General features: G+C 38.2%; 1 protein-coding gene across 2 annotated transcripts in view; it reads right to left on the bottom strand.

The window, feature by feature from the left end:
• Nucleotides 1-27341, bottom strand: part of KCNK2 (potassium two pore domain channel subfamily K member 2) — a 158257-nt gene that overhangs the window by 74127 nt on the left and 56789 nt on the right. The window lies entirely within an intron of this gene.

Below are 27341 nucleotides of genomic sequence, written 5' to 3' on the forward strand. Positions count from 1 at the left end.
TTTTCATTAAGTTCACTTCTATCCCTCTATACTGATAATCCCATTGACTACAAAGCTTTCATTGCCATTTTTTGGTTTGTTTTTTGTCCTTTTACAGCCACACCCACGGCACATGGAGCTTCCCAGGCTAGGGGTCTAATCAGAGCCCTTGCTGCGGCCACAGCAATGTGGGATCCCAGCCGCGTCTGCAACCTACACCACAGCTCAAGGCAATGCCGGAAGCCTTAACGCACCGAGCGAGGCCAGGGATCAAACGCACAACCTCATGGTTCCAGCGTCAGATTCGTTTCCGCTGAGCCGCAACAGGAACTCCAGTTTTCATTGCCATTTATTAAGAGTGTACTGCCTTCATTTAAGAGTATTCAAATATGCTTAAGTTATTTAAAGTTTAAAGTTTAATAACAATTTTAAATTTTTGTTTTCATTCAAATATTTGCCAAAAAGCAATAAAAAAAAACTTTAAATGACCCAAACTTTTAAAAAATCCTGAGGATTTTTAAATTACCCAAACTTTTAAAAAATCCTGAGGATTCTGAAGGCTCTCCAATTTTCTGTAAGGATGCCTCCGCTTGTGATTAAATCAGCTCAATTCTATTTCCCCTTTTTTTCCTTAATATCAGAAACATGTCTACGAAGATGTTTGCGGTAAAGAATGGGTGTCTTCTAGACATACACAGAGTACTTCTTTTGATACGGAATCCTCTCAACTGTCCTTCGTATTAAATTAACCTAGAATTTTAGCTTTAATTCCCTCTTTCACTGAAAAATGTGGATCGGCTTTTTATTTTTAAAAAACGTATTTTATTGACGTCTAGTTGATTTACAATGAGTTAATTTCTACTGTACAGCAAAGTGACTCAGTTTTATACATACATATTCATACATACACCTATATACACACATACCTTCTTTTTCATATCTTTCCACTATGGTTTACCATAGGATATGACTTAATTTGTTTTAAAAGGAAAAGAGAGGAATGTCATGTCATCACCTGTCACAAAATACTCTTTGTTACAATATATGAGCTCAAAATGTTAAAAGGTGACATCAATTCATTTTACCCACGTGGTTTTCCTTTCATTGGGGATATTTCAACATTACTTCCCAGCCTGAGAGTAGCAGCAGAGATCTAATTACTGAAGCTGAGACTGAAACCCACATCCTCTGAGCCTCCTGAATCATGGTGGTCCTGGCTGGCTTGCCTCTTCAGAGCACCGTCAGGTGGGTTAACGCAGAGAGTGAAGCTCAGCAGCTCATGGCCAAGCCAGCCTGCAGGTTCTGTCTCATGTAAATAGTGAGAACATGCATGATAGTTTTCTCTTAAGCTATTTGGGTAGGTATTTTGGGATTGGCTCTTGGTTGCTACTTTCTTGTTTTATGACTCTTACAGATAAAGAGTATCACCTTATGATTTTTACTTATTAGAATCTACTGGGATTCTCTCTGTGGCTTTATGATGGCCAATTTTTCTATTTGTTTCACTGTTGTTTGAAAATAATACGAATGTTCTGTTGGAAATGAAAAGGCATATATTATCAAACAGATTCCTATCATCTCCCATATCCCTTCTTTTAAAAAAAAAAAAAACTTTTTATTAAAGTATAGTTGATTTACGAAGTTTCTTCAAGTTCTATTGTACAACAAAGCGACCCAATCACACACATATCTGTTCTTAATATGGTTCCCTCATAACACCCTCCTTGGGGGAGGAGGGGATGGGCAAATATTTGGTCTTTTTAGCCCAGTTTTCTTCCCATAATATTTCCATCCTTCTCTTCTTCCTACTCACTTGATTTGGTACTCATTGCTAGTCAATTCACCTATTACGGGTTTTTATTGGCATCTTCCCCCCAAATGTAGCTCATTTTCCAGAACTTTATCTTTTTTTCATGAACCTCTTCTTAAGCTATGAAAATAATAATTATATCCATTTCTCTGTTTTTCAACGTGGTACTGTATATTAACTCAATTCCTTGAGAGAAATCCTAGGCTTCCTTTAGTTAGATGACTTTCTTTGAGAGTTTGAGGATTCCTGGTCATATTTTCATACTTGTAAACACAGTGTAATAGGAGATTGGTTAGGACTTGTGGCTGAAACGTATTTCTCACCCTCAGTGAGAATCATGGTTGAGCAGGTCATGCAAGCGAGATTTTCACCAAAGGAACATGGATGAAGTAGTGCTGGCCAGAAAGAGGGCGACTGGTGCCAAGTTGGGCCTCCATGCAGGTGTGCCCCTCACAGAACTTGAGAACCGGGTCTCCTAATTTCTCATGGCAGCCTCCAGTTCATGGCTGCCTCACTGCTTCTCAGGTCCACTGACGGGGGAACATCTGTAACATACCTGTTTGAAAAGCTTGTACTCACAGCTATATTCTGGAAGCAAAGGCTCGAGACAGCTACCAGGATGAGTAGTTCCACAGAACCCTGGTTACTTTACAGATTACTGCTCATGGGTTCAGTTCTGCCTTTTATTTAGTGTCTTTATGAAGTCCCCTTTGAAAAATATTCGTTTTGGAATCCTGTGTTGCTTCTATGGGGGATGGGGGCGCCTCGACTGAAAACATTTCATTGCCCATCTGCATCTGTATGTTTCATACCATCCCCTCAAGTATGCTCTTACTGTGGCTCCCTGACACCTGCCTTGCCTTCAAGCACATGATGGACTTTTCCCCATTATTTTTATATGTTTTTATATTATTTTTATATGAAACTTTATGGGGATGTGAGGTAAATTCATGCTTATATCAAACAGCTTTGTAAGGCAAACACAGAGAATGAGGTATGTGAATTTGCCAGTGTCTTCTAAGACGTTAAATGCTGATCATCAATTAAAATGTCCACAGGTTTAGAGTAAGATATGCCAACATCATGGTTTTTAAAAACGTTTTCCTTTAATGTCTAAAATTAACTGATTGGGAGAGAGACATCAGTGTAAAAAGCCTGTAGAACGGACCTTGGGCAAGTTATTTCTGGTAAAAAGGTATATTGTTATTAATATCTACTTCATTGGGTTTTAAGACCTAAGTGTTATATGAAAGGTGCTTGGTAAATTCTGTTACACTATATGTTATACATATGTCAGGCACTAAAATGACAATTACTATAATTACAACTACTAATAATACTGGTAGAGGCAAAGATTACTGGATCAATGCATTTGGCCTTTTCAGTATGTAAACTGCTTAACAGCCAGATCAGTAATTACACGAGGTTCCTCATTTTCTTCTGAAATGTTCAGTCTAAGTGTCAATGTCATTCTTTGAAAGGGGCATTCGCAAAATAGCATGCTTAGAGAAAGGCAACTTTTCCCATATACTGTTTGGAAGGATGGGGGTATTTCTGCTGAAGGAAAAAAGAGAGCCTGACAGTGGTAGGAAGGAAACCATCTGAATGATTAGAACATAGAAAAGGAAACGAATCTACTCTGATGCTTCAGGCTGAGAACACCAGACCTAGGGGCAAGCTATACAAAATGTGCTCAAACTAGGGTCACGAGCCACAACCAAGTCAGAGGCTATGCAGAATAGGTCAAGGCCAGGTAATCCCCTGCAGTGTCTGACATTTTGGAGTGATGCAGTACTAATGTCTACTCCATAGTCTATATGCAAATTTTGCCAATTTTCCTATTAATGTCCTTTCTAGCCTTTGTTTTCTTGCACCAGGATCCAATCCCAGATTATGCAGTGCATTTAATTTATTCTCCTTTAATCTTGTGGAATAGTTCCTACAAAACTTTTTTTTTTTTTCTCTCAGGACTTTGATGTTTTTTAAGCAATACAAGCCAGTTATTCTATGAAACACTGCTCCATATTAGTATGTCTGGTACTTCCTCACAAATAGGTTCAAATTACGCATAGTTGGGGCAGGAATAGCACTAAAATGATATTGTGTCCTTCTCAGGGCATCACATCCAGAGGCACATGATTTTGGTTTGTCCTATAATCATGATGTTGGGTTAAGGTCTGACCACTGGATTTCCCCACTGAAAGGTTACTATTTTTTCCTTTGTGATTTATATGTTAATTAATACGGGGAAACAGTTTGAGAGTATGTAAGCATTCTGTTCTTCAAACTTTCGCTGACTACAGAATCTGGAAAAAACAAACATATATGTAAATAGTGCTAGAGAAGAAAACATGAAGGCAGAAGAAACAACTGGGCAGTAAATGAGATAATAATCACTTAAAACACCTCAAAAGTGTGTTACGTCTATAACAAGGATACTCTTTAAAAATATATTCATGCGCTCTTCCATTCTAAGTAAAAGAAGAAAGCCCAGAGCTCCTCTCTTCTTTCTCTAGGGGATCCCCGTTTGGGGGAGAAGGAATCAGAAGAGTGAGTAAAGGTTTTGCCCACCCACTGTCTTGCTGATAAGCCTTCAGAAAATGCCATGGGCTGCAAAACACCCAGAAGTGCATACATGCTTACTCAGAGGATGAGGAGGGCAGAGAGTCCTGAGTGAAAGGAAGCTTCGAGTCAGCATGAAGAGCCTGCCACGCACAGCACTCCAAGACCAGGGAAAGCTGATGGGACCACAGGCTCTGATCTAAGCCATCTACGCATTTAACTCCTTCACCTTCTTCCATCTGCTCCTATCTACTGTGACTTGGAAGGCTGAACAGAGCAATATGTACAAAGATGCCACAAGGGCAAGTGCGAAAAAGCCCCGGAAGTCTTGTTTCAAAATAATGTGAAGAAGAAAAAGGCCACCCCGAAGGTTAAATAGAAGGTTTAGACTGGACTACTTGGGACAGTGCACGACTTCCGTACACTATTCAAGATGGAACTCAACCATCTCAACCCCGTCCTCTCTTTTACCATCAACAAGCAGAATGACAAGAACGAGAGCCTTGCTAAATCAGCAGCGTGGACTGTTTTGACCTGGGTTCTCTGATTATTCCAGAGAGCCCCACTCAGATCCAACACTGTTCTTTTTTTTTTTTTTGTCTTTTTGCTATTTCTTGGGCCGCTCCCGCAGCATATGGAGGTTCCCAGGCTAGGGGTCGAATCGGAGCTATAGCCCCTGGCCCACGCCAGAGCCACAGCAATGCAGGATCCGAGCCACGTCTGCAATCTACTCCACAGCTCACGGCAACGCCGGATCCTTAACCCACTGAGCAAGGGCAGGGACCGAACCTGCAACCTCATGGTTCCTAGTCGGATTCGTTAACCACTGCGCCACGACGGGAACTCCCAACACTGTTGTTTATTGTCTCTTCAGATGAGTAACCATGTGGCCTGAAGCAGGGCAGGCTCTGAGTTTTCCTAGACCGGCCCATTTCCTCATTTTTTGCACAAGAGAGCAAATGTTCTCCACGGTGGTCTATCCACAAGAAGTAACCTACATCCAGAAAGGGTCAAGGATGAAAAAGAAACGACACAACTATTTTTTTCTATTCTGACTGTGGTATCGCTATAATAAGCTCTACTGTTTAAAAAATAAAAGTCTAGAGGTCAAAGGGCTCAATCTGATTTGTTCCTCGCACGTTAAAAGGGCCTAAGAAACAAGAGCTCCAACTTTTCATCCATCGCTGACTCAGATTTGGCCTGGAAACCACTGGAACATCTTCAGAAAAGCAGACAGAAGGATTCCCTAGGAAACCCATTTACATTACCCATGAGATGGCCCCAAATCCAAAGAATTTCTTATCTAAGGAAAGCCAATCTACATTTCACTGATCAAAAAACAGAGACCAGTTCCTTGTGGCATCTTTGTACTTCATCTTTATTATCTCTATGACAAAAGGAGCAGAAGGGAGGGGAGTAGGATCAAAGGATCCTGATAGGTTTCTTCTCTGAATTTCTTCTGCTTCACTTTCCAAATATTTCTCTCAACACCCTCACAGTGAGCTCTCCCCGGCCAAATCTGTGACTCAGGATGGCAGCCCCCCCGACCCCAGCCCACAGGCCAGCCAGTGCACACACACAAAGTGACCTAGCAGTTTTCTGACATAAAGGGCGTGCCAGCCGCGCCCCACACATACCCCTGGGTGAGAGGAGCACGTGGCTCTTCAGGGGATGTTGCTCCTACTTTCTTCCCTGAGTAAAATGAAAGTAGACTCTCTCCACAGACTTACCCCAGGGTTTAGCCAATGACTAGACTCTGGTCAAAGGACTTGATACTATCAATGCACTTATGGAAAGTACCCATTGACTCTAAGGAACCCAATGGGCTAAGCTTCTAAAATATTAATCTTCATGGTCGTCTGGACGTCCGACCCTTTCCCTGGTTTGTCAGTAGCATCCTCACTGCCTCAGGGTAAAACAGATAGTTTTGGTAGGGAGAAAAATGGAAAAGAAACTATTTTTTTAGAAACAAGATGAAGCTCTGTTCTCTTCTAATTCCTAAATTATGCTGTTCGCGCTTAGAACGCTTTGCCTGAGGAGAGGAGCTGTCAGTTTACAGCATCACATATGCTTGGCGAGAAAGTTAAAATGAGGGGCAGTCAGTGGAGCTTCCAAGTAGCTCAAGGAAACAGACAGGACTGAAGATTGGTGGAGCCTGCCCTTGGAGGAGGTGGGGCGGAAAACAGAGGACAGGACCTGGGAGGGGGTTCCAATGAGATCCTGAAGCTGTCTTGAGAGGTCAATGGATAAATTCTCAGGAATTTTGCAAGTCAGCTGACTTCACATGAGTAGCTTGAAATCAACGTCTGCAGGAATATTTACTCTTCTGAAATTAGCAGGCACTAGGGAGTTCCCGTCGTGGCTCAGTGGCTAATGAAGGCGACTAGGAACCATGAGGTTTCGGGTTCGATCCCTGGACTAAGGATCCGGTGGGTTAAGGATCTGGCGTTGCTGTGAGCTGTCGTGTAGGTCGCAGACGCAGCTCACATCTGGTGTACAGAGACTGATTTACTATTAACTTATACATATACTCTTCAACCCATAATTCCAAAACTTTACTGGCTTATTAACTAGTGCATAATTGACAATCAGTAAATATTCTTGACCTATTGACACATAAACCTGAAAAAAAATCACAATACTTCAGAAAAGGGGTAAAAGGAAAAAAAAAAAAAACACACAGAGAAATACAATGCTTCTATGTGAGAACTCATAAAAAAGCTTTATTTCTCCCCCAGTAATCAATAAATTTTTTACTATCTCGACAATTAAAATACCATAGTTTTAGAAATTCTAGAACTTAATGAAATGATCGTAAAATTCACCTGGAATAAAATTAACAATAACAGTTAATACATATTAAAAGGAGGACTGATGCAAGGCAAAGGTTACTTCCAAATTAAGAAGATGCCATATATAGTCTTAACAAAACCATGTGTCAAATAAATGAATGAAACAATAGGAAGCATAGCAATATAAAAACATGATAGGTAAGAGGTGGCTAAGCTAGGTTATTTAAATACTGAATCTACTCAGAGGCCACAGTACTGTCACTAGGCAGCACTGAAGCATAGACAGTGGGGGAAACCCCAAAAAGAGCCTTGCAGAAACACTGTACTGAGCCATCAAATGTTAGGGTAGTGCACCAGGATATCCTTCAAGGACCCACAGATAAATGAAGAGTGATGATAAAAGGAGAATGAAAAAGAGTCAAGTATAAACTACACAATATAACCCTCTAAACAAAAGTCCACGAAACTAAAAAACAACTAAAGCAGGAATTTACCCAAAGGAGAATTTCTGAGCTTAAATTTGAAAGAAGTATAACTGAATATCCAGAGAGAAGACCATAACTTCAGTAAAATTATGTAAAACGGGTAAAAAGATATAAGTGGACAGATAAAAAAGGGGATATACAAGAAATCTTGGAGATGAAACACGTTAACTAGTTTTTAAATGATAAAAACAGATGAAATAGATGGATACAGGTTAAGACATAATTAATGACTTTGAAGATAATGTTGAATAATTCCCAGAGAAGCCAGCTCAGAAAAGAAAGGAGATTTAAAATAGAAATATGAAGGAGGTCTCTCAGAGACAGACATGGAGGATTATCATCATATAAGTTTCAGAAGAAAAATGCAACAATTAGCAGGGAAACAATACTGTTAGCTGAGAATTTTCAAGACTTGAAGATGTGTGCATTCATACTGAAAGTTCACTTTTAGTGTTGAATATGGTAAATAAATACAAATCCACACATAGACACATAAGAGAGAAACCAAAAAACAGAAATTAAGATACAATCTAAAAAGCTATCGTATAGAAGGAGGGAAAAGACTGCTTACAAAGGAATAAAACATGTGCCGTAAGAGTTGGAAAAACAATAGTCACTGAGCAATATCATCAAAGTGCTGATGAAACATAACCACTACTCTGAAATTTTATACTTAGCTAAACCATCAAAAAAGAGTGAGTGACCTGATTTTAGCAATTTTCTGATGTACAAAATCCCCAAAACCTTATCACCCAGGGAACTCTTACTAAAATAACTATGTAGGTCTGCTTGAGAAAGCACATACTTCAGAAGAAAAAAGAAAAGAGTGTCTAGTAGGAAAACAGAGCATAAGAGCAACAGAAGTGGGCAAACAAAATTGAAAAAAATCAAAAAAATTTAATCGACTGTTTGAAAAACATACATTCAGAGAAACACATGTAAACACAAAGTAAACAATGGACAACAGTGACACGATGGACAGGAAAATGGGGAGGTTCCATAAGTACATTAAGTGTTGTTTGGCTAACACAAAGAATTATACGTATCAGCTAAAAATGTGTTAGGGAATAATAATAACCACTATCAATCCAACAAAAGCCTAGGAAAATGTGCAAAAGAGAAACAAAGGAAGAGGATGACATAAAATAATATGAATAGAAGAAAACCTAAATATATCAACAATCGCTGTTTATGTAAAGAGATTAAAGACAAGGGCAGGTGTTATTAGTTTATTAAAATAGCATAGATCATATTTTTAAAGATGAAAAAAAGATCTTTTAGAAAATTCTTATTCAAAGAAAATCAGCAGAGTAATACTAATATCAATCAAATAGATTTTAAGGCTAAACATATTTCTAGGAATAACGAGAGTGAAAAATAATCCTTACAGTACAAGATTATATACTGTAAGGATGTTACAGTAGTCATGATTTCGTATTGTACCAAAGTTTATATAACTTTGTAAACTAGTAAGCAAAAGCTGACTAAATTATAAGAAAGGGACAAATCTACCTTCACTCGACATCAGAAAAACAGCTAATGCAACATACCACACTGGCAGGTTGGAAGGGAAAACAATATGACTAGCTCAACGGATGCACTTGTTCAATGTATTCAAGCAATATTTATTGACTACAATGTGTTCACCATTATAAATACAAGTGAACAAAAGAAGAAAGTTTTTTTTTTTGTCTTTTCTAGGGCCGCACTGCGGCATATGGAGGTTCCCAGGCTAGAGGTCTAATCGGAGCTATAGTCGCCGGCCTATGCCACAATCACAGCAGTGCAGGATCTGAGCCACATCTGCAAGCTACACCACAGTTCATGGCAACACCAGATCCTTAACCCAATGAGCGAGGCCAGGAATCAAACCCACAACCTCATGCTTCCTAGTCGGATTTATGTCTGCTGCGCCATGATGGAAACTCCAGAAAATGTCTTTCAATGGACCTAATTAGTTTTGGAAAGTGTGACAGACAGTAAAGAAAATAAACAGAATAAAATATAATTGTTAGAAATCATTACGTGGTATAAAAATACACCATGTATATTTTAATTTTACATGAGGTGATCAGAGTTGGCCCCACTGAGAAGGTGACAGTTGAGCAAAGATTTGAAAGGATAAAGGGAATGAGCCATGGAAATATCTGGAAAAGAGGAACCAGCCAGTACAAAGGAGCTGAGGCAGAAGTGGGCCTGGCACCTGTGAGGGAGACTGAGGAGGCCGGTGAGGCTTGAATGACAGGGGAGAGCAGTAGGATCTGCCAGGGTCTGATTATAGGGTCTAGTGCAACCTGTAAGACCTTGTAGGCATAAAGATTTACAAAAGCAATTGATAAATTTATCACTCATTGACAACAAAACTTTTAGCAAACTAGAAAAGGAAGGAAATTTTCTTAACCTGGTTTTTATAAAAAAACAAACAAACAAACAAAAACTAATAGCCAACATATACTTAAGGTGAAGCTTCCAAGCATTGGCTTTAAGATCAGCAACATGACAAATACTTCATCATGACTTCTCTACTATATAGTACCATGGGTCAATGCTCTAGAATTAGAGGGGGGAAGGTATAAAAGGTGAACGGAAGAGTTGAAGCTATTACTGTTTTTTTGCACCTTGTGTTTGTCTATGCAATAAAGCCAAGAACAGGTTCACTGGATTCAAAGTCAAGAAAACAAGAATAAATATCTCTATGCTCTTATTATGTGCCAGGCATGCTTATAATCAATTAACATACGAATTCATTTAATTCCCACAATAACCATAATAAGGTAGGTAAACCGAAGCACAGCGAGATGAAACAATTTTCCCAGGATTACACAGCTAATAAAGTGGAGGAGCTAGGATTCAAAAGTAGGTATTTAGGTCCAGCGTCTGGTCTTTTATTAGCCACAACACAACATCCCTAAACTCAGAAAAACTACACAGCAAAGGCAATACAAAATCAAAAGAGCTCAGTAACAGTATCAATAAATATATCTAATAATTAATATATACTTATTTTCTAAATAAGAAAAGTTACAAAGTGAATGACATAAAAGACATGAAGAAATGAAGAGATATACAGGTCTAAACTTATTTTCAGTATAATGCAATTGCAAAAATATTTTGAAAGAGTTTCCAGTGCAACTAGATAGAATTATATAAAAAAAAGAAAAGAAAGTAAAGGACCAATAATAGCTAAGAATATCTGGGGAAAAAATGAGGTGGGAAGACTTGCTGTACATGATAATAAGACTTACTATAGTTATTAAAAAACAATCTGATTAATCATCTGTACCATTTCATATAGTTCATTAAAAGCAAGAAATAAAAATTGCTCTCTTATCAGGACAAAGAATATCTATCTCAAAACATTTAATATCATACTTAACAGCAAAAGACAAGAGGAATTTCCTTAAAATGAGGGGGGAACATATCCATTTTACAACTATTATTTTTTTTTTATTACACTGAAAGCTCAAGCAGGTGTAATAGCAGCAAACATATAAAAGGGATAATTACTATAAAATGAATAGTTGTGGGGAAAATAAATACCTAGTAAATACAGAGGAATATTGAAAACTGTCGAATAGAGAAAAGCTCAACAAAATAGCTGAATGCATGATAAATATGCAGAAACCAACAGCATTATACTATTTTTAGCACAATCTCAAATGTGCTAAGTGAAATGGAAAACTACCTTATTTTCAATATTAAGAGAAATACGAAATACCTAAAAGTAATCTCACCAAGACATATGGAAGAGCTTTAGAGAACAGCTTGGATTAATGTAGAATGGGAGGTAACAAAACAGAAAAGAACAGAAAAAGGTCAGAAATAGCACATTCTTCTAAAAAAACATAATGAATAAGTTGGAAATTGAATAATTATGTAATTAATAGTGTTGAGGAAATTGGTTAGTATTTTTTTTATTGTTTACATGATGATTTTTATTTTTTTCCATTATAGCTGGTTTACAGGGTTCTATCAATTTCTACTGTACAGCATGGTGACCCAGTTACATATACACGCACACATTCTTTTTTCTCACATTATCATGCTCCGTCATAAGTGACAAGACATAGTTCCCAGTGCTACACAGCAGGGTCTCATTGCTAATCCATTTCAAAGACAGTAATAGTCTGCATCTATTAACCTCAAGCAGTATTTTGAAGGAAAAAAATCACCCTGTATGAACATAAAAAACCATATGGATGAAAGACGCAAATTAAATGAACCAAACTGAACTACTTCCTTATATAACCCCCTATGATTATGTTTCTTCCTTTGCCTGAAATGAGCACTCTCTTCACCTGTCTGACTCCCAGGATTTCACCACTACCTAAGTAGAAATCAGTTTCTTCAAGAAGCCTTCCTGGAGCCCTCACCACATACCCACAAGACTGGGCTTGGTCCTCCGCCTCTATACAAGTTGCCTTTATCCTAAGACTTCGCTGACTAGGTTGTGATCATCAGTTCTATGATTAGAAAGTCCATGAGGGACCAGATCTTAGTCCCCACTGTAGCCCTCGTGCATTTCCACTGGATACCTAAATAAATATACTCTTCCTGAAGCTCCCTTCCTACTCTCTGCCCCCCACAGTAGCCCTATCTCCATTCCATTCAGGCAGCTCCTCATCCTAAGTATTGAGGTTTTCAACAGTATCAGATTCAGCTTCAGAGCTTGAACCTAAAATGTACCCTAACAGGTGGTTCAGTGTGGCTCTCCTGAAATGGTGGGGCTACAGAAAGAGGCTCATAAAAGTCTACAACCCTCTACTAATTATCTTGTTATCCTTTGAAATCTCTTCTGCACAAAGGTTCTTATTTGAGGTTTCTATTTATTGTATTGACTTCTTTTTCATAGCATTTTTATTACTCAATTACATTTATAGTTGTACAACAATCATTATGACCAAATTTTGTAGCATTTCCAACCCAAACTCCCAGTGCATCCCCCCAACCTCCAACCTGTCTCATTTGGAAACCATAAGTTTTTCAAAGTCTGTGAGTCACAGTATCTGTTCTGCAAAGAAGTTCATTGTGCCGTTTTTTAAAATTCCACATGTGATAGCATTTGATGTTGGTTTCTCACTGTCTAGCTGACTTCTCTTAGCATGATAATTTCTTTTTTTGTTTTGTTTTGTTTTGTTTTGCTTTATCTAGGGCCGCTACCACAGCATGTGGAGGTTCCCAGGCTAGGGGTCGAATCAGAGCTGCAGTTGCCAGCCTATGCCAGAGCCACAGCAACGTAGGATCCGAGCCGCGTCTGCAACCTACACCACAGCTCACGGCAATGCCGGATCGTTAACCCACTGAGCAAAGCCAGGGATCAAACCTGCCACCTCATGGTTCCTAGTCAGATTCGTTAACCACTGTGCCACAACGGGAACTCCAGCATGATAATTTCTAGGTCCATCCATGTTGCTGCAAACGCTGTTATTTCTTTCCTTTTAAAGGCTGAGTAATATTCCATTGTATATATGCACCACATCTTATTGATCCATTCCTCTGTTGATGGGCATTTAGGTTGTTTACATGTCTTGGCTATTGTATATAGTGCTGCAATGAACATTAGAGTACATGTATCTTTTTGGGTCATGGTTTTCTCTGGATAGATGTCCAGGAGTGGGATTTCTGGATCAAATGGTAATTCCATTTTTAGTTTTCTGAGGAACCTCCAAACCGTTTTCCACAGTGGTTGCACCAATTTACATTCCCACCAACAGTTTAATAGGATTCCCTTTTCTCCACACCCTCTCCAGCACTTATTGTTTGTAGATTTTTGGGGGGGTCTTTTTGCCATTTCTTGGGCCGCTCCCACAGCATATGGAGGTTCTCAGGCTAGGGGTCGAATCAGAGCTGCAGCCACCGGCCTACGCCAGAGCCACAGCAACACAGGCATCCGAGCCACGTCTGCAACCTACACCACAGCTCACGGCAACGCCAGATCCCTAACCCACTGAGCAAGGCCAGGGATGGAACCTGCAACCTCATGGTTCCTAGTCGGATTCGTTAACCACTGAGCCATGACGGGAACTCCTATAGACTTTTTGATGATGGCCATTCTGGCCACTGTAAAGTGGTACCTCATAGTGGTTTTGATTTGCATTTCTGTAATAATTAGTGATGTTGAACATCTTTTCATATGTGTTTTGGTCAACTGTATGTCTTCTTTTGAGAATTGTCTGTTTAGATCTTCTGCCCATTTTTGAACCTATCTAAAGAGTCAAAAGATCTGTACTCTGAAAACTATAAGATGCTGATGAAAGAAATCAAAGATGACACAAACAGATGGAAAAACATACCACGCTCTTGGATTGGAAGAATCAATATGGTCAAAATACCTATACTACCCAAGGCAATCTACAGATTCAATGCAATCCCTACCAAGTTACCAAGGACATTTTTCACAGCGCTAGAACAAAACATTTTAAAGTTTGTTTGGAAGAACAAAAGACCCAGAATAGCCAAAGCCGTCATGGGAAAGAAAAATGGGGAGTTCCGATCATGGCTCAGTGGTTAAGGAATCCAACTAAGAACCATGAGGTTGCAGATTCAATCACTGGCCTTGCTCAGTGGGTTAAGGATCCAGCATTGCCATAAGCTGTGGTATAGGTTGCAGACACAGCTCAGATTCTGCGTTGCTGTGGCTGTGGTGTAGTCTGGCAGCTACAGCTCCAATTAGACCCCTGGCCTGGGAACCTCCACATGCCTTAGGGGCGGCCCTAGAAAAGACAAACAAAAAATGGAAATGGAGCTGGGGGAATCAGGCTCCCTGACTTAAGACTATACTACAAAGCTACAGTCATCAAGACTGTATGGTACTGGCACAAAGACAGAAATATAGATAGTGGAACAGGATAGAAAGCCCAGAATAAAACCCACACACCTACAGTCAACTAATGACAAAGGAGGCAAAAATATACAATGGAGAAAAGACAGCCCCTTCAATAAGTGGTGCTGGGAAAACTGGACATCTACATGGAAAAGAATGAAATTAGAACACCTCCTAACACCATACACAAAAATAAACTCAAAATGGATTAAAGACCTAAATATAAGACCAGATACTATAAAACTCTTAGAGGAAAACACAGACCAAACACTCTCTGACAAAAACCACAGCAACATCTTCTCAGATCCACCTCCTAGAGTAATTACAATAAAAACAAAAATAAACAAATGAAACTTAATTAAACTTAAAAGTTTCTGTACAGCAAAAGAAATCCTAAACAAAACAAAAAGACAACCCACAGAATGGGAGAAAATATTTGTAAATGAAGCGACTGACAAGGGATTAATCTCCAAAATTTATAAACACCTTTTGCAGTTCATTTCAAAAAATGGGCAGAGGCTCTAAACAGACAATTCTCCAAAGAAAACATATTGTATTGACTTCTGATGAGTACTTTTCCTTTAAAAACAATCATATTAGCAAGTTTCATCTCCCTCCCTCCAGAAATTCAATATTTTGTTCTTAGTGAATGTCACATCGCCGCATCAGGTGTGCTGAAGAGGCTCCTGAATTCTGCCATCCGGATGAGGCCCTGACCCAACACTCATGGCCTCACCACCACCTGCCAGGTTTAAATCAATCACCAGAGGACCAGTGCCCTCGAGTCTTTCTCAAGCCCAGATTCCAAAGCCACAGTGCTCTGTTGGCAACGAGGCAGATCCCTCTCCACCACAACCCTTCCTTTTCCTTCTCTGCTTCTTAATGGTTCCCATGCCCGTGCCTTAGGGCATCAAAACAGCCTGACTGTGGTCTTTTCTCACCCAAACCCATCTCATTATAGTTCATTCTCCCTAAGCATTGTTTCAGTCTTTATACTCCCAAGCTTGTAAAATCCTGAGGGGTGCCAAGGGCTTTGCTTACAAATCACCACTCCTATTTCCCAAAACTCCCTGTGATGCAATTGTTCTCTCTTCTGGTAACACCAGAGTCATCATTCCTCACTGAAAAAAAATAAGCTAGACTTTTGTGACTCCTTACATTTTAAATGGTGTTTGCTCCTTCTAACTGGTACAAATGTGGTCCTTCAATTGTCATTCGAAATCTTCTCTGTCCTTTCTGTCCCCTGACACACCACTTCCAACACATAGTCATTCCTTACCCTTTCAAACAGCTGTGATTTTGCCTTCCTACAAAACACCGAGCACTTTCTATTTCCTCTGGAGGGATTATGTATGATTCTAACATGAATTCTTGACATTGGTTACACATGCTTTTTAATCTCTCTTCTTGGGAGCAGAGACACTATTTTAGTCATTTTTTTTCTTTCCTAAATATGCAATGAGGACTCCTTTGCTCACAGCTGATGTTTAAGGAAATGTATTTAATTAAAATGAACTATTTATGGGTTTTATTAATATAGTTTAATTAAATAGACATGCTCATATCTAAAGTTATACTGTACTAATTTGTTCACTTCTTTTAATTGCCTTCAGGACTGACATGAAAAAGCAAAGTTCTTGGTCTGTTGGTACAAACTGTATTTAAAAAATAACACCTAAAAAGTAACAATTAAAATATTATTTTAATACAAAACAATTTAAATTATTTTAGATGTAGAAAAAAATAATATTGTAAAGTGTAAGAATAAAATGTTGGCGGTCGGTGAGGAAAAAGAACAAGGTAAATTCAGGGTGAGATCCTTTAGCAACCTAAGAAAAAGGAAGCTGTTCAGAAAAGAAAGTGAAGTGATAATCACCCCTGGTCTTTGTAGTCAAACCCACAGGTCTGCCGTAGAAGCAAAGAAACTAGCCAAATACTGAATAAAAAATGTGGTTCCAGAAAAATAATTAAGAGATAACAATGTCTTGATAAAAAGTTGTCTTCACTTCAGAACTTTCACTCTCAAAGTTGTATATTATTCTTCCAGATCACTGGCTTTACACCAAGGATGCACCCAGAATCACATAGGAAATTTTATTTTATTTAGAATTTTTTTTTAGATTTTTTAAAAATTTTATTTCCCCAATACATGTTTTTTTCCTACTGTACAGCATGGTGATCCAGTTACACATACATGTATGTATACATTCTTTTTTCTCACATTGTCATGCTCCATCATAAGTGACTAAATTTCCATGCCAGAACACCTAAATTCTTGTTGTTCACTGGGAGGGGAGGGCAATGTGCATATATATTTTAAAATATCTACAGAAGTGATTCTGATTTATACCCCTGTGACAGAGGTGGAGTTTATAGATCTGAAGTTATATAACATGGGGGGGGGGGCGCTTCAGGAGAAAAGAATACAAAATTAGGGAACAAATCCAGGCAAGTAAGGAGTCCTGAAGCTTAACCCTCATGAGCCTTAAGGTGAATCTGCCTCTGCCCCTTTGCACATAGAATGACCTTGATTAAAATATCCCTTTTAGGAGCTCCCATTGTGGCTCAGTGATCAATGAATCCAACTAGGAACCATGAGGCTGTGGGTTCAATCCCTGGCCTTACTCAGTGGGTTAAGGATCCAGCGTTGCCGTGAGCTGTGATGTAGGTTGCAGACACAGACACGACTCTGGTGTAGGCTGGTGGCTACAGCTCCAATTGGACCCCTAGCCTGGGAATCTCCATGTGCCTTGGAAGCGGCCCTAGATAAGGCAAAAAAGACCAAAAAAAAAAAGTATCCCTTTTAGATCAGTTACGGCATTACTTTATTACTATATTTTTGTTACCAATAATAAAAGAATAGTACTAATATAACAGTCATTACCAGTAATAAAAATAGTGGCCAACACTATTATTTATTGAACACACTCTCACGACACGACAAGAACAGTGCTCCTTGCTTCCTAGCATTCAACGTTCACAGCCCTATGAGAGGAAGTACAACTACCCTCACTCTGGATGTGGAACCCGAGGTAATGTGTTCAAGGGTCAACGCTTACTAAGCAGCAAGGCTGAGCTTTAACTATTAACTCAATTGCTTAAAGCAAGTATTTGAGATCAAGGCTACCAAGAACCATTCCTCACACTTCCAGGATTTCTCAGGTGTATAACCACTGAATGTGAATCCATCCCTGGACATACTGTTCTGTGGGTATCTACTGTTATACCCGGTCAGACCAGACAGGGAAAGCACGTACAGTGCATCAAAACAAATGCGTCAATGAAAGCACTTAAACCAAACAGGGCTGTTGGGAATTTCGGTTTCAACGTTAACACCAGACTTCCTCTTGGCCCAGGAGCCAGGGGCCTGCAGTTCAAACAGTATCTCACAAGATGGCTCCCTTGCTATCTTTAGCTGCCACTGACATCATAAAATCCTACATCACAGTGGAATATTGGCAAATCTACAGGAAGTTACCTATGTCTTAAGTTGCTTTTTGAATGAGCGTCTACCAAATAATTTTTGCGAAGGAAATACACTTATAAAATCTACAACTGCAGCTAAAAGTTGAAAGGGAATTCCTTGCAAATGCATTGTGCCAAAGAACAACAATAATAATCCTATTGTTTCCTAACTTCCCCAGCTTCTTCTTGGATACACTGGGACATCATCCTATCCTTTCACCTCTGCACACATGTGGGAGGAGGGAAAGGCCACCTGGGTGGGGGAGGATGGGCAGGAGTAAGAGAGCACCCCCTCCACCCACACCCCTCCCCAGTGAGGACAGCCTAAAGTGAACAGGGAAAGGGAAAGGGAAAAGAGCTCATCCCACAGCCCTTCTCAGTGCCCATGTATGCTCTCACAGCGAGAGCATCCAGCTGTTCTGGATTGGAGTCTAAGTGTTTAAAGATGTACCCTTTTGATAAAACAAGACCACTAAATGTTGGCCAGCCTTTTCATCTGAAGCTCGAGCCAATACACAGAGATCTGGCAAAGGTGTAGTAAAATGGTATTTCTCTAACTGGCAGCAAATGCATGGGCTATTTAACTCCCTCTTATTATATCTGGTTCTCCTCTTATCCCAAGAGGGGAGAAAAATGATCTAACAGCATCAAGGAAGTGGGGAACTATTTCTTAGCAAGAAATTTGAATAACAATGTTTCCCACATACTGAGAGAGATTTTAATGAGGAATCTGAGCTATGGTAATGCATTTTCTAGAAATCACACTTTAAAGGTTACTGTTAAAGGAGCTTTCCTATAAGAACTTAAGTATAATTTGATGTAATATTCCTGATCATAAGAGGCATCAAATAATAAACCACAAAAGCAATAAATAAAACCATACTATCTACTGGAAAAGAGTCCCTCTTTGACCAAACTTTGGTCAGGCTCTTCTGAGATCTTTCTTTGACTAAAACCTTGGGCTCCTGTGTCCCTCCTTGTGGAATTCCAGTTCTAGCAAGAGTACTGCTAAGTCAATTTACCCAGAATCCTCCACCCTCAATATCTGATCACTCTCAATATCTGATCAATTTCCTTATCCTCTACCATTACCCAGGTAATATCTGATCACCTCTGACAGGCTTTTAGGAAGAATCCTATTAGGTCAATTTGGGTAAAATCAACCCTTGTGTTCCCGTTTAGTAATATTCTATCCACTGATCCCACCCTACCACTTGGCTATAAATGCCTACTTTGCCTTGCTGTACTCAAAGTTGAACCCAATCTTTCTCCCCTACTACAAAACTCCATTGCAGTGGTTCCTACATCTATCATAAATGGCCCTCAAACAGGTGTGCCTTACCATTCCTCTGTCACTGAAAAATGTTTTTCTTCAACAGTATAAATAGTAAAATGATAAAGAATATCTCTAAAAGGAATACAATAGACATAATAAATGCAAATTTTATGGGGTTTTTTCATTTTAGAAAGTTAGATCTTGAAAGACATTAATAATCCAATTTGCCAAGAAAGCTACACTATCTTTGATATGCAATAATCTTCCTCAATCTCAGACAGACTCACTCAAACTTACCTTTAAGGATACAGAGGGCACAAGAGCATAGTGATTAAAACTGCAGGCTCTAGAGCCCACATATCTGGGTTTGAATCCTAGCTTTGCCACTCTGTCTCCAAGAAAGTTGTTGAAAATAAAACCAAAGCAACCAACCACAAAACATACTCTGTGCCTCAGTTTTCCCACTTGTAAAAATGCAATAAGGATTATGTGATACAATACACACAAAGGATATGGTATGGTACTCGGCATATGTCAAGCAGCCCATGAGTATCAGGCAGCTCATGTCACTTTTTTGGCCATAAAGCATGGCTCAGGTACCACCTTTGATGTTCTGAGTAAGTACCCACTGCTGATGAATATAATGGTGATAAGAAGGATGGTTAGGCTCATGCTGACTCTACTGTTTCCACTGACCCATGTTTAGAATAAGCACAACATGAGCCAACATTCTTTTTCCATGCTCCTCACTGTCCAGACTATCCCACGGAACAAAAACAACTGTTTGATACCAAATAATCGATAAAGTGTTCTATGTTTCTGCAATTCACTGCTTATTGCCATCATAACTGCATCAGAGCAAAGCCTCTTAGTTCAGATGCACTGCCTCCCCAGAGGACTGCTAGACAGTATCTTGTTTGAGATGGTCTATTATACTGTTCTATAGTCGCAACAGAAACTACCACAAATTGAGACAAGGCACCTGATGATTAAACAAAATCATAAAAGGCTAAGAACTGAAATGGCCAACAGAATTCTAACCCCATCATTATACAATCTGGAAAGCTGAAACCAAGAAAACTGCAGTATTTGTGGTAATTAGGTAGCAGAGGTTGAAGAGACAAAATGCAAAGTTTTTAAGCACCGAGCGTCTCTATTTAAGACAATTTAACTTGAAACTATCTTGGGGCAATAATTCAAAACTCATATAAATTACTGTCGGTGTCAATAAGGAAAAGAGAGAGAATCTGATAGCCAACTTACCTGAAAGACGTGTAATTATCCAGATACTGAACGTACATGGCAACAGTTGATGTTGGGTCATTTAGATGAAAGAATACATTACCCAAACCATGAAGGGGCACTGATTTAACTCAATTTAAATTTAACATCCAACATCTTTAAGACTCACCTCTGATATAAGATGAGATTCCCAGGTATTCTTTGCTTTTGACAAATTAAATATCTTTGAACTAATTTAGTTATGTATCTTACTTTTTAAAAAAATATATACTGAAAAAGAAAATTAAAGATATATGTTTTCAGGTTTAAAAACTTTATATCTTCAACATCAAGAGAGTAAGGCCATATTAGCCTAAATATCATACAAGGTTCCCTCACACATGGTAAAGGCAGATAAACTTTGCTTAATTCAACAATGAAGGGTAAAAAGTGTGGGAGGATTTATCAGAGCCCAGTGCTTTTCGAGCTGATTTTCTGCAAATTCCTTGTAAAATTTCCAAAGGGAACAATGGCATTGCCCCTTCACCCAGAAAAGCAGAGTCTTAGAACTAAGTCCTTAATCATTAGGAGACAGATGAAGAGAGATCACCGCTTCACTCAAAATGTATGGTAAAACACATACACCCTACTTTTCTCAACATACAATGCAACACAGGTCAGAGGTTATGAATGCTGACACTGGAGCCAAGCTCTGTGGGTCTAAAACCCCACTAATGCCATGTATTTGCTGCATGACTCAGGTACATTATCCATCTCCCAATGCCTCCATTTGCTTATCCAAAAATGAGAATAATGACAGCAACTACCTACCTCATAGAGTTGTGGTTAAGTATGAAAATTTTTGAATATGTATATAAAGTACTTAAAACAGTACTGGAACATACTGAACGTTACATCTATTTACTATTATTATGCTATCACATAAGGGACCATACAAAAACAAATCTTTCATTCTACTGTCACAATTTTCTTGATTTCTCAATGTCTCTACATCACTACCTTTCTGTAAAGCAAAGAACCATCAAAAGCACAAATAACCTACACAATAACTGTCCCATGCTCTTAATCTTGTTACTGGTTCTGTCCTACCTGAGCCAGGGACTGTGGTATCCTGTGCATTAATTGTAAATATATATATTTACAATTAATTCTTTCTCTCTCTTTTTTTTTTTTTGGTCTTTTTAGGGTCCCACCCACAGCATACAGAGGTTCCCAGGTTAGGGTCAAATCAGAGCTGTAGTCATTGGCTTACACCACAGCCACAGCAATGACAGATCCAAGCTGCATCTGTGACCTACACCACAGCTCACGGCAACACTGGATCCTTAACTCACTGAGTGAAGCTGAGGATGGAACCTGTGTCCTCATGGATACTAGTTACATCTGTTTCCACTGAGCCAAGAAGGGAACTCCTACAGTTAATTCACAAAGTAACATTCTGGAAAAGAATACTTACAATAAAGCTTAGAAATGTTAAGTGAAACACACAAGAGCAATGGAAAGTAGCACAGCCAGTCTTTAAAAATAGACCAATCAATCTGACCTTCAGGTCTTGCCCAACCATGGAAACAGGCTGCCTGCTCTTGCTTACAGCCCACTACCCCTGCCCCACCACATATAGACACACACACGCACAGAACGTTCCACTTATCTGCTTTATTTATAATTGACATTCATAAGGTTTAATTTAAAGGAAGGATTCCTAGCTGCAAAAACGGGGGAGAAGTCTAGCATCACGTTCTATATTGCCTTGCATCCTTACTTCTTAATTTCTTACACACGTTCATTTGAGCTTGAAGGACACACAAACACACACACAAAAGATAATTATGAGAAGGCCTGGTTGTGCCTTGAATGTGGACTCGTAGTACACTTTTCTCTTTTCACATCTATGAAGACTACTTTCGATTAAGTCCTTTACCCTAAATTCAGTCTATTAGAAAACCTAATCCTGGAATGCAAGATTTTAGTAAGAAATCAGTAAGACATTCCCAAAGACGGCTCAGAACAATAGCTACAAATACACGATTTCCTTGTTTCCATAACAATTCAGAGCTTACAGATGGAAAACATGCGAGGATTTTCCAATCAGTACAAGGAAGTGGACTGAAATGTATTCACTGGTGACTAACTATCCTTACATTACCCTGCAACTCAGGCCGCCCACATCGAATTAAGTAGAAAGAATTGTGGAGGCTCCCCCTTCGCCTCTGTGTTCCCAGTTTAAAACACAAATCTTAGGTGAAAACAAATAATATAAAGAAATATCTATCATCTTTTAGACTCCTTTAAAGTTGTGCCTTGCACTCCCAGCTTGTTTTCCTGGTCTATTTCTTCCCCAAATACATGTAATTAACATGTAACATGCAATACAATTTACTTTCCTACTAAGTCTCCCACTAGGTTTTGGTCTATTTGTTTGATATATCCCAGCAATATAGACAGTACTCAATAGTTGCTCAATAAATATTTGCCAAAGGAATGAATGAATGATTAGGAAGAACATGTATCTGAAAACGGTGCTCTGCAGTACCCGGGATATAAGAGAGAATATCACATCATATCTACTAATTTGGAACCTAAAACCAAGAACAAATGAATTCACTGGGATCTAAAGATAATTTTACCTTGGGACCTAAAGATAAAGAGATGGAAAGAACAATTCAATATTGAAGGGAGACTAGGTGTGCAGCTGCAAAATTAAAATCTGTATTCACAATAAGGAGCAGAAATAAAATAGCAGAAATTCTAATCAATGTTGCAACTTATGAAATCCAAAAGATTTTTCAGAATGACAGAAACAATAAAGGTAGAATGAATATTAGATGCAAATGATAGAAAGAACTGATAATAACACAAAAATTCTCTGTATAGCTAAAGGTGGAAAAACAGAATTATTACAATAGAATAATCAAAAGTATAATTAAACAAAGGTTTCCTTTCTTTAAAAAACTAACAAAATAAATGAAATGAGAATGAGATTAAAGAAAATTTTTCAAAGGCAGTTAAGGAAAAGAAGAAAATAGGTTGCCAATCAAGGAAGGAAAATCAGGCATAACCATTCTCCTATGTTATAGTGAATGCCAACAGAAAATAAGAAATACACTGTTGTGATGGGAAAAAGTTATGATCCCAGAATTTTATCCACAACCAAATTATTTTTCATGTGAGAAAGCTATTGGAAAATATGTAAATGTTTATTTCACATACCTTTACTGAAAAGTCATGTTAGGATTATATAAAATGGCTATAAGATAAATCCTCACAAAAACAAAGCATTTATATAGCATGCTGCATTCTTTTTATCAGTTTGACCCATTCTGAATCTTACATGAGATAACAAAACAATTTAGATAACTGGATCGTGTTGCCTGAAGAATATGAAAATAAAACTTTTTTTTCCTTTACAAAAGTAAAGCAGCACAGTATAACTGGTAGCCATTATAAAAGACAAGTAGATTAAGTAATGACTTTATCTTTAAAATTCATATATATGTTTCTGCATTTTTTCCATTAATCACATGTTACCATATAGGAGAAAAGACCAACTTATACATACAATTTGATAAATAAAACAGAATCCCAATCATGATTTCTTAAACTGTAGCACAGGAAAAGAATTGTTTAAAAGTGATACTGAACAAACTAAAACATGAAATCACATATACTGTTATACAACATTTAAATCTCCAATGCAGCACTGTTTGTACTGACAAACAGCTGAAGTCTGCCAACCACTAGACCAAAGGAAAGAGTGTAAAGCAAGGTAAAAGAATGCAATTTTTAAATAGGAGAACTGATATTAAACTGGATTAAAAAAATCATGACATAGCCTTGAAAGGGAATACTTGGCAGCTGCTAAAACAACACAGCAAATCTTCAGGAAGTAGTAAGAAAAAATTTTCAAGATCTATTATACATGAAGATAACAAGATATGGGGACGTTTTCACTTGTATAATAAAGGACCATTTATATATTAATTACACACATTTGCACACACACACATATACACGCACACACGTAACTGATTTCTAGAATGATAAGAAATGATAACAGTAGTTGATTGTAAAGGATGAGAGACGGAGGGTGAGCTGCAGAAGGAAGACTTAGCTGTCAGTCCATTTTTTATACTGCTTGTTTCTCTCGTTTGTTTAATCATGTACATGTGCTTATTAAGAATTTTATTAAAAGTATACGGCATTTGATCTTGAATGAGCATACCATTAACTCCTCGCTATCTGATTGTACAATGTCACGTAAAAGAAAATGATTTCTCTTCTGCACTGACATAAGCAAAATTCCTATCTTGAGTTGCCTTTATTTATATATCTTTTATAGAGTTTCTATAAATTTTGAAAGACAATTAGTAAGGCACATCTTCAGACATTCAGCAAAGATTTATAAAAGCCAACCAGGGAACACTATAATAAGACAAAGAATTTATGAAACATGACTTATAGTCAGGTCTATGTTATTGTTTTCTTTCTATAATTATCCATATTAAGCATGTCTTTATCATCACAACTTCCTTTCTATTATCATAAATCTCCAATTTCCACCCCCTAATTTATCCCCAGAAGACTATACTGACTCCTCTTTCTGGCACCTAAATTTAATTTTTCCCAATGTCTGAATTTTTTTAAACCCAGAGTGCCATGGATGGGGATTGGTAGTACTCTAGCTTTTAAAAATAAAACATTTATCATCATGTTCACAGAAAACAATTCAGAATCTGAAGGAGTTTGGAAGAACTGAAAATATTTGACACTATAATATCACTCAGAGCTCAGCAATAGAATAAGATTCCCTTATTTTTAGAAATGTATTTTCACATGATTTCTTTCTGAGCACTATACTCAGTTCTCTAGGCAGTTATTTTGTCTGCCAGCATCTACATGAACATATTGCTATGATGTTTCTAATATGGTATTTTTTCTCAATTTTTGAAGTGCTATGAAATGTTATTTTCTATCAGTCTAAAACTTAAAATAGAAATTATTTAAGCCAATGGCTTTAAACCCTCTTGAGAATTTTGGACCACTGTGAGAATCTGATACACATTATGGGCCCTCTGTCCAGAAAATGGATTATAAATCCTTGAAGCTTATCCTTCCAGAGGTTCATAGAAATTGAGTCACGAAGCTCATTTCAATATTTATTGGACAGTGAGGAAAACTGGAGAAAATGCAGCATATTCTTTTAAAATGATCAATCTTTTGTTTTTAGGGCCATAACCACAGCATACTGAGGTTCCCAGGCTAGGGGTCGAATCAGAGCTGTAGCCACTGGTCTACACCACAGCCACATCAACATCAGATCCGAGTCGGGTCTGTAACCTACACCACAGCTCAACCCACTGAGCAAGGCCAGGGATCGAATCTGTGTCCTCATGGATCCTAGTCAGATTTGTTTCTGCTGAGCCATAGCAGGAACTCCAAAATGATCAATTTTAACTGTATAATACTTAATTAGGAATTGTTACAAACATTAAGCATTTTGTTGTACAGTAGAAATTATCACATTGTAAATCAACTTTCTACTTCAATAAAACTTTACCTCCTTGGTCAGGAGCATTCCCAGGTATTTGATTTTTTGGGGTTCAATTTTAAAAGGTATTGTATTTTTGTATTCCTTTACTGACATTTTATTGTTAGTATACAGAAATACAACTGATTTCTGAATGTTAATCTTGTATCCTGCTACTTTGCTGAATTTGTTGATCAGTTCAATTAGTTTTCAGGTTGAGTACTTAGGGTTTTCCTTATATACTATCATGTCATCTGGATACAGTGACAGTTTTACCTCTCTCTCCCTATTTGGATTTCTTTTATTTCTTTTGTTTCTCTGATTGCTGTGGCCAGGATTTCCAGTACTATGTTGAATAACAGTGGTGAGAATGGACATCCTTGTCTTGTTCCATATTTTAGTGGAAAGGCTTTCAGCTTTTATCCATTGAGTATTATATTTTCTGTGAGTTTGTCATAAATGGCTTTGATTGTGATAAGGCATGTTCCCTCTGTATCCACTTTGGTAAGAGTTTTTATCATGAATGGATGTTGGACTTTGCCAAATGCTTTTTCTGCATCTATTCAATGCAATCCCTATCAAATTACCCATGACATTTTTCATAGAACTAGAACAAACAATCCAAAAATTTATAGGGAACTACAAAAGACCCAGAATTGCCAAAGCAATCCTGAGGAACAAAAACCAAGCAGGAGGCATAACTCTCCCAGACTTCAGGCAATATTACAAAGCCAGTCATCAAGACAGTGTGGTACTGGTACCAAAATAGACATTTAGACCAATGGAACAGAATAGAAAACGCAGAAATAAAGCCAGAAACCTACAGTCAGTTAATCTTTGACAAAGGAGGCGAGAACATAAAATGGGAAAAAGACAGTCTTTTCAGCAAGGGGTGCTTGGAAAACTGGACAGCTGCCTGTAAATCAATGAAGCTGGAACAAACCCTCACACCATACACAAAAATAAACTCAAATGGCTTAAAGACTTAAATGTAAGACAAGACACCATCAAACTCCTGGAAGAGAACATAGGCAGAACATTCTCTGACATCAACCTTACAAATGTTTTCTCAGGTTAGTCACTTAAGGTAACAGAAATAAAAGCAAAAATAAACCAATGGGACCTGATCAAACTGACAAGCTTTTGCACAGCAAAGGAAACCAAAAAGAAAACAAAAAGACAACTTACAGAATGGGAGAAAACAGTTTCAAATGATGCAACTGACAAGGGCTTAATCTCTAATATACAAGAAACTTATACAACTCAACAGCAAAAAAGCCAACAACCCAACAGAAAAATGGGCAAAAGACCTGAATAGACCGTTCTCCAAGGAAGATATACAGATGGCCAACAAACACATGAAAAAATGTTCAACGTCCC

This window comes from Phacochoerus africanus, chromosome 11 (genome assembly GCF_016906955.1).
Source record: "Phacochoerus africanus isolate WHEZ1 chromosome 11, ROS_Pafr_v1, whole genome shotgun sequence".
In the NCBI taxonomy this organism is placed as follows: Eukaryota; Metazoa; Chordata; class Mammalia; order Artiodactyla; family Suidae; genus Phacochoerus; species Phacochoerus africanus.